Genomic DNA, 9,348 nt, shown 5'->3' with positions numbered 1-9,348 from the left:
ACCATTCACCCTCTGAATGGCACACCTACACAATCCATGTCTCAGTTGTCTCAAGGCAATATGCATATCTTATCTTCTGGGGATGAGTAGCAGGCAGTTGAATTTGGGCATGCATTTCATCCGGACGTGAAAATACTGCCCCCTGTCACCAAGAAGTTAAGGAGTTACTATCTCTCGACTTAAACTCTAAAGATATTTATATCTCTTACATCAGTCAGTCAATTATTAATCATTACTTCATCAATCTCATTCTGAAAGTCACAAAATCCTTGGATATCTGCACAAACCCTAACCTAATGTATGAATCAGCAATACACATATTGGCTTAATTATTTATTTACTAACTAACTAAACAATCACACAAAAATACATAAATACACACAGTATAGGTTGAATTGATTACTAACATAATGCAATTAAAAGTCCCTAGTGGACTAACCCGATATGATGACTTGTTACACAATGGAAAGGGGTGGGGAAAGAAAGAACGGGAGAGACAGAGGGGACCCATTGTACATACAGTTGGAAAACTATGCTTGTGGGAATGTGAATACTTTGCACATGAACCACCGCTCATTCAAAAATAATTGCAATGTACATTTTTAAGCTTGGAGGTCTTTGTTGTCTCTCTCTATTGAAATTGCCTGGTCGAGTTTACTAAACTAAAGTACTTAAACAGCTGCAGACTGAATGTTCCGATGTAGTCTTTATCTTCTTCACTCGAGAGCTTCAGAGTCTTACCATTTTCTAGTCTGGTAGTTTTAATTGCAACCATTTCAACGTCTGAATTGTCCTCACATTCTCTGGTCTCAATGATTGATTATTCAGGGTATAGCTAGGACCACTTTACACACCAGCAGCAACCCAGCATGTTTTGGTCTCTAGAGATTTTCTTCTTCACTCGTATTAAGAGTTTCTAACCATTTCATAACATTCAGCTCACGCTGTCGGTCACGCTGGTTTGTAGATATTTAACCATTTGTAACATGTTCAGCTCGCACTGCAAGTGTACAGATCTAATGTAAATTTAGTTAGCAGTCCTTTTATGCACTCAATCTTGGAGGGCGGTTCCATCACGTTGCCACAATGTGCTCACGTGGACGTGGATACTGACTTGGAGTTTATATGAAAAACAATTCTCATTTAGAAGGCTAAAATCACATTTCATCTTCTCACAAATAGTTTCATATTTAATCATATATGTTTTACAACATTTAAATCTGATAACTTGGACATACATTTGTAGAGTTACAGTTATCTTGTTATACCAGCCTTAACTTCTTCGATATAGGGGGCGCTCTTTTAATTTTTGGATGAAAAACGTTCCCGTTTTAAACAAGACATTTTGTCACAAAAAGATGCTCGACTATGCATATAATTGACAGCTTTGGAAAGAAAACACTCTGACGTTTCCAAAACTGCAAAGATATTGTATGTGAGTGCCACAGAACTGATGTTACAGGCGAAACCCAGATAAAAATCCAATCAGGAAGTGCCGCATTTTTTGAAACCGCCTCATTCCAATGACTCCTTATATGGCTGTGGAGGAGCTAGGAGTCAGATTACGTTTTCCCCAAGGTGTCTACAGCATTGTGACGTATTTGTAAGCATATCATTGGAAGATTGACCATAAGAGACTACATCTACCAGGTGGTCGCTTGGTGTCCTCCGTTGCAATTATTGCGTAATCTCCAGCTGCAGTATTTTTTCATTTGTTTCTGATAAGAAGCCAGCTGCCAGCACTGATAGATTATCGAATAGATATGTGAAAAACACCTTGAGGATTGATTCTAAACAACGTTTGTCATGTTTCTGTCGATATTATGGAGCTAATTTGGAAAAAAGTTTGGCGTTGTAAGTGACTGCATTTTCCGGTATTTTTCTTAGCCAAACGTGATGAACAAAACGGAGCTATTTCGTCTACACAAATAATATTTTTGGAAAAAATGAACATTTGCTATCTAACTAAGAGTTTCGTCATTGAAAACATCCGAAGTTCTTCAAAGGTAAATTATTTTATTTGAATGCTTTTCTTGTTTTTGTGAAAATGTTGGCTAAACTTGTGTTTCAATATATTTATTTCATTTCATTTGCGATTTTCATGAATAGGAAACGTTGCGTTATGGTAATGACCTTGAGGCTATGATTACGCTCCCGGATACGGGATTGCTCGTCGCTAGAGATTAATGACCTCACAAAGGAATACACTTTTGATCATTGTTTGGATCCCCACCAAACATTTTCCACATTCTAAATGTTAAAAATATTGTTTCATTATCCACTTTTGGATGTTGGAGTTTTGGCGGCAGATTCTCTCTCTACACACATTAGATTCCTTTGTTAAATACTGCCGATCCAGAGAGAGAAAGTTTACGACCGGACGTTAAAGTCACAATCCCCCCACTTCCTCTCTGGTGGGAGAGAGGGGAGGGGGCTCTCTTTGATCCTCACACAAGAGTGAAAGTCATGACAAGTTATTAAAACACTTAGATATTCTAAACTATCTACATCTAACAATTGCATTCTTCTCATATTACTCTGTAGGCTACTGACCTATTCAAAGCTTCTTCTGGCATCTCACCATACATCTGCTTGTATTTATTGAACTCAACCTGCAGGAGGCTTGTTTGTTGTGATTGAGTGGGCGGGAACAGCTGCAGGTAAGGTTCTGACAGATGGGTGTTGCTTGGTGGTGGCAAGGACACACCCAAGAAACACCCACATCAAATCACAACCCCAAGTCAACTCATGTTTGGCTTCTGTCGTGGCCGCCAGCATTTGAGGAGCAAGCTAAAAAATGAGGCCAAATCAGCAGGTGCAGTTCCCCTTTAAAATAGTTCCGTCTCGGTGAGAATGGATGGGTAAAGGTGGTAAAATAGTTGCGTAGGGCTGGTTCATGATATACCACTATCTCCATTGGCCATGGCGTTTCTCTGTGCTCTGTAAACAACTGTTCCCTCTTAAATAACATATCACTGTAGTAAGTAACTCAAAGTGCTTTTAAAGGCTATGGCCATAAAACTCACTAATCCGATGGATGTCACGCAGGCACGAACGCACACACACACGTCACTATTTGGGATTTTTTTGTGTGGAAGGGATACAAAGGTCACTGCTTTTACATGGATTCAGTTTTAAGGGAATTTTAAAGCTGGCAAAACATCCACTCTCATTATTGTCCCAATGGGTATTTGACATCATCAGCTCAAATACCAGCAGAATTATTCAGGAGTTCAAAATGTCGAGGATACATACAGGTAACTGCCAAAATAATGAAAACACTTGAGTGACTGAAGGATACAAAGTATATTGAAAGCAGGTGCTTCTAAACAGGTGTGGTTTCAGAGTTAATTAAGCAATTAACATCCCATCATGTTTAAGCTCAAATATAAAAATGCTGGGCAGGGCTGTTATTTTGGAAACCATGGCTATGCCCCTATAGAATAACAATGCCCCCATCCACAGGGCATGAGCGGTCACTGAATGGTTTGATGACTATGAAAATGATGTTAACCATATGCCATGGCCATCTCAGTCACCAGATCTAAACCCAATTGAACACTTACGGGAGATTCTGGAATGGTGCCAGCGTTTTCCACCACGATCAACAAAACACAAAATTATGACATTTCTTGTGGAACAATGGTGTTTCATTCCTCCAATAGAGTTTCAGACACTTGTAGAATCTACGCCAAGGTGCATTGAAGCTGTTCTGGCTCATGGTGACCCAAAGCCCTATTGAGACACTTTATGTTCCTCTCTCTATATTCCTCTCTCCCAAGATGGCATAGCAGTTCAGACGTATTTTTAACCTCGTCCTGTCGTGTCCCGTATATATATATATATATATAATTACAACTTTTTTTTTCACATACATTTTTTATTTTCCAAAAACTCATCTTCAGAACACTCTCCTGCAATCCGTTTCACCAATTTATATTTATATAAAAAAAGTATTATTTACCTCAGATCTGTGATCCTCCGACAGGCTAGTCAGAAATTAGCCAGAAGCTATCCGGGAGCTAGCCAGAAGCTGGTCCAGAAGCTACTCTGAAGCTGGTTCAGGGGCTAGTTCAGAAGCTAGTTAGCTTATTTACTGGCTAATCGATGGTACTCAGCTGACCGCAGCTAGCTAGCTGCTATCCGTGTGACTATCGGCTTTCGTCGATTCCGGAGCTAACATCAATTGTTCCGGAGCTAGCCAGCTGAAGAGTTCCATCAATCACTCCTGGGCTGCAGTCACCTATCCGGACCCGTTTTGCTGCCTACGCGGAGCCCCACCGGGCCTTCACGGCTAGACTGCCGACGTTGTCTACCCGAGGGAACTGTCCGGCTGGCTCCTCCGGCGCAACGTTGCCTGGGCGCTCATCTGCGGCCTGCTAGCCGTTGGCTATCTTATCGGCTGCTATCTGAATAGACAATCGGACAATTTTTATTTTATTTTTATTTATTGATTTATTTTTCTTCTTGGGCCTCTATAACTATTTCTATTGTTTTTATTTTTGTTGTTGTTGTGTGATTTGGATTCATCCCCTCTACCACACGGAAACCCACTAATCTACTGACGGAACGCAAGAGTTGGCTAATAACAGACCTCCATCTTATGCTAGCTTGCTCCTATGCTAGCTTGCTACCGATTTAGCTGTCTAAATCGCCGTGACCCCCAACCAACCTCTCCACTCACTGGACCCTTTTGATCACTCGACTGAGCATGCCTCTCCTTCATGTCAATATGCCTTGTCCATTGCTGTTCTGGTTAGTGTTTATTGGCTTATTTCACTGTAGAGCCTCTAGTCCTGCTCATTATACCTTATCCAACCTATTAGTTCCACCACCCACACATGCAATGACATCTCCTGGTTTCAATGATGTTTCTAGAGACAATATCTCTCTCTTCATCACTCAATACCTAGGTTTACCTCCACTGTATTCACATCCTACCTTACCTTTGTCTGTACATTATACCTTGATGCTATTTTATCGCCCCCAGAAACCTCCTTTTACTCTCTGTTCCAGACGTTCCAAACAACCAATTCTTATTGCTTTTAGCCGCACCCTTATTCTACTACTACTCTGTTCATCTGGCGATGTAGAGGTGAATCCAGGCCCTGCAGTGCCTAGCTCCACTCCTATTCCCCAGGCGCTCTCTTTTGACGACTTCTGTAACCGTAATAGCCTTGGTTTCATGCATGTTAACATTAGAAGCCTCCTCCCTAAGTTTGTTCTATTCACTGCTTTAGCACACTCTGCCAACCCGGATGTTCTAGCTGTGTCTGAATCCTGGCTTAGGAATACCACCAAAAATTCAGACATTTTAATTCCAAACTACAACATTTTCAGACAAGATAGAACTGCCAAAGGGGGCGGTGTTGCAATCTACTGCAAAGATAGCCTGCAGAGTTCTGTCCTACTATCCAGGTCTGTACCCAAACAATTTGAACTTTTACTTTTAAAAATCCACCTCTCTAAAAACAAGTCTCTCACCGTTGCCGCCTGCTATAGACCACCCTCTGCCCCCAGCTGTGCTCTGGACACCATATGTGAACTGATTGCCCCCCATCTATCTTCAGAGCTTGTGCTGCTAGGCAACCTAAATTGGAACATGCTTAACACCCCAGCCATCCTACAATCTAAACTTGATGCCCTCAACCTCACACAAATCAATGAACCTACCAGGTACCTCCCCAAAGCCTTAAACACGGGCACCCTCATAGATATCATCCTAACCAACTTGCCCTCTAAATACACCTCTGCTGTTTTCAACCAAGATCTCAGCGATCACTGCCTCATTGCCTGCATCCGTAATGGGTCAGCGGTCAAACGACCTCCACTCATCACTGTAAAACGCTCCCTGAAACACTTCAGCGAGCAGGCCTTTCTAATCTCATCCCGTCAGTAGAGGATGCCTGGATATTTTTTTTAAATGCCTTCCTAACCATCTTAAAAAAACATGCCCCATTCAAGAAATTTAGAACCAGGAATAGATATAGCCCTTGGTTCTCCCCAGACCTGACTGCCCTTAACCAACAAAAAAACATCCTATGGCGTTCTGCATTAGCATCGAACAGCCCCCGTGATATGCAGCTGTTCAGGGAAGCTAGAAACCATTATACACAGGCAGTTAGAAAAGCCAAGGCTAGCTTTTTCAAGCAGAAATTTGTTTCCTGCAACACTAACTCAAAAAAGTTCTGGGACACTGTAAAATCCATGGAGAATAAGAACCCCTCCTCCCAGCTGCCCACTGCACTGAAGATAGGAAACACTGTCACCACTGATAAATCCACTATAATTGAGAATTTCAATAAGCATTTTTCTACGGCTGGCCATGCTTTCCACCTGGCTACTCCTACCCCGGTCAACAGCACTGCACCCCCCACAACAACTCGCCCAAGCCTTCCCCATTTCTCCTTCTCCCAAATCTGCTCAGCTGATGTTCTGAATGAGCTGCAAAATCTGGACCCCTACAAATCAGCCGGGCTAGACAATCTGGACCCTTTCTTTCTAAAATTATCTGCCAAAATTGTTGCCACCCCTATTACTAGCCCGTTCAACCTCTCTTTCGTGTCGTCTGAGATTCCCAAAGATTGGAAAGCAGCTGCGGTCATCCCTCTCTTCAAAGGGGGTGACACTCTTGACCCAAACTGCTACAGACCTATATCTATCCTACCATGCCTTTCTAAGGTCTTCGAAAGCCAAGTCAACAAACAGATTACCGACCATTTCGAATCTCACCATACCTTCTCTGCTATGCAATCTGGTTTCAGAGCTGGTCATGGGTGCACCTCAGCCATGCTCAAGGTCCTAAACGATATCTTAACCGCCATCGATAAGAAACATTACTGTGCAGCCGTATTCATTGATCTGGCCAAGGCTTTCGACTCTGTCAATCACCACATCCTCATCGGCAGACTCGACAGCCTTGGTTTCTCAAATGATTGCCTCGCTTGGTTCACCAACTACTTCTCTGATAGAGTTCAGTGTGTCAAATCGGAGGGTATGCTGTCCGGACCTCTGGCAGTCTCTATGGGGGTGCCACAGGGTTCAATTCTTGGACCGACTCTCTTCTCTGTATACATCAATGAGGTCGCTCTTGCTGCTGGTGAGTCTCTGATCCACCTCTATGCAGACGACACCATTCTGTATACTTCTGGCCCTTCTTTGGATACTGTGTTAACAACCCTCCAGGCAAGCTTCAATGCCATACAACTCTCCTTCCGTGGCCTCCAATTGCTCTTAAATACAAGTAAAACTAAATGCATGCTCTTCAACCGATCGCTACCTGTACCTACCCGCCTGTCCAACATTACTACTCTGGACGGCTCCGACTTAGAATACGTGGACAACTACAAATACTTAGGTGTCTGGTTAGACTGTAAACTCTCCTTCCAGACCCATATCAAACATCTCCAATCCAAAGTTAAATCTAGAATTGGCTTCCTATTTCGCAACAAAGCATCCTTCACTCATGCTGCCAAACATACCCTTGTAAAACTGACCATCCTACCAATCCTCAACTTTGGCGATGTCATTTACAAAATAGCCTCCAATACCCTACTCAACAAATTGGATGCAGTCTATCACAGTGCAATCCGTTTTGTCACCAAAGCCCCATATACTACCCACCATTGCGACCTGTACGCTCTCGTTGGCTGGCCCTCGCTTCATACTCGTCGCCAAACCCACTGGCTCCATGTCATCTACAAGACCCTGCTAGGTAAAGTCCCCCCTTATCTCAGCTCGCTGGTCACCATTGCATCTCCCACCTGTAGCACACGCTCCAGCAGGTATATCTCTCTAGTCACCCCCAAAACCAATTATTTCTTTGGCCGCCTCTCCTTCCAGTTCTCTGCTGCCAATGACTGGAACGAACTACAAAAATCTCTGAAACTGGAAACACTTATCTCCCTCACTAGCTTTAAGCACCAACTGTCAGAGCAGCTCACAGATTACTGCACCTGTACATAGCCCACCTATAATTTAGCCCAAACAACTACCTCTTTCCCTACTGTATTTTATTTATTTATTTATTTTGCTCCTTTGCACCCCCATTATTTGTATTTCTACTTTGCACATTCTCCCATTGCAAATCTACCATTCCAGTGTTTTACTTGCTATATTGTCTCTACTTTGCCACCATGGCCTTTTTGCCTTTACCTCCCTTATCTCACCTCATTTGCTCACATCGTATATAGACTTGTTTATACTGTATTATTGACTGTATGTTTGTTTTACTCCATGTGTAACTCTGTGTCGTTGTATGTGTCGAACTGCTTTGCTTTATCTTGGCCAGGTCGCAATTGTAAATGAGAACTTGTTCTCAACTTGCCTACCTGGTTAAATAAAGGTGAAATAAATAAAATAAAAAATGTTGGTGTTTCCTTTATTTTGGCAGTTACAGTGAGCTCCAAAATGGTTGAGACAGTAACGTATACACCGGGAGTCAGGTGCAGAAGGTGAGTCAAATCAAATGTTATTGGTCACATACGCATGGTTAGCAGATGTTAATGTGAGTGTACCGAAATGCTTGTGCTTCTAGTTCCGACCATGCAGTAATATCTAACAAGTAATCTAACAATTTTACAACAACTACCTTATACACACAAGTGAAAAGGAATGAATAAGAATATGTACATATAAATATATGGATGAGCGATGGCCAAACGGTATAGGCAGGATGCAGTAGATGGTATAGAGTACAGTATATACATATGAGATGAGTAATGTAGGGTATGTAAACATTATATAAAGTGGCATTGTTTATTAAAGTGACTAGTGATACATTTATTACATACCATTTTTAATGATTAAAGTGGCTAGAGATTTAAGTCAGTATGTTGGCAGCTGCCACTCAATGTTAGTGATGGCTGTTTAACAGTCTGATGGCCTTGAGATAGAAGCGGTTTTCAGTCTCTCGCTCCTTGCTTTGATGCACCTGTACTGACCTCGCCTTCTGGATGATAACGGGGTGAACAGGCAGTGACTCGGGTGGTTGTTGTCCTTGATGATCTTTTTGGCCTTCCTGTGACATCGGGTGGTGTAGGTGTCTTGGAGGGCAGGTTGTTTGACCCCGGTGATGCGTTGTGCAGACCTCACTCTCCGATAAACTGAACAAACATGAGCGATGGGCGAACTCAACACTACCTAATGACTGACACTACTGAGGGCTAAATAAAGGAAGAGTAATCAGGGTGATGATGAAGTCCAGGTGTACGTAACGATGGGGAGCAGGTATGAGCAATGATGGTTGCCAGGTGTGTGTAATGTGGGTTGCCAGGACTGGTGTCATCGTGAGCAGGACCGTTGATGTTGAGCACCGGTAGGAAGGAGCAGGAGTAGGTGTGACAGACA

This window comes from Oncorhynchus mykiss, chromosome 10 (assembly GCF_057628025.1).
Source record: "Oncorhynchus mykiss isolate SJ-2025 chromosome 10, ASM5762802v1, whole genome shotgun sequence".
Lineage (NCBI taxonomy): Eukaryota > Metazoa > Chordata > Actinopteri > Salmoniformes > Salmonidae > Oncorhynchus > Oncorhynchus mykiss.
The sequence above is the reverse complement of the archived record's forward strand: the minus strand, read 5'-3'. Positions refer to the sequence as shown.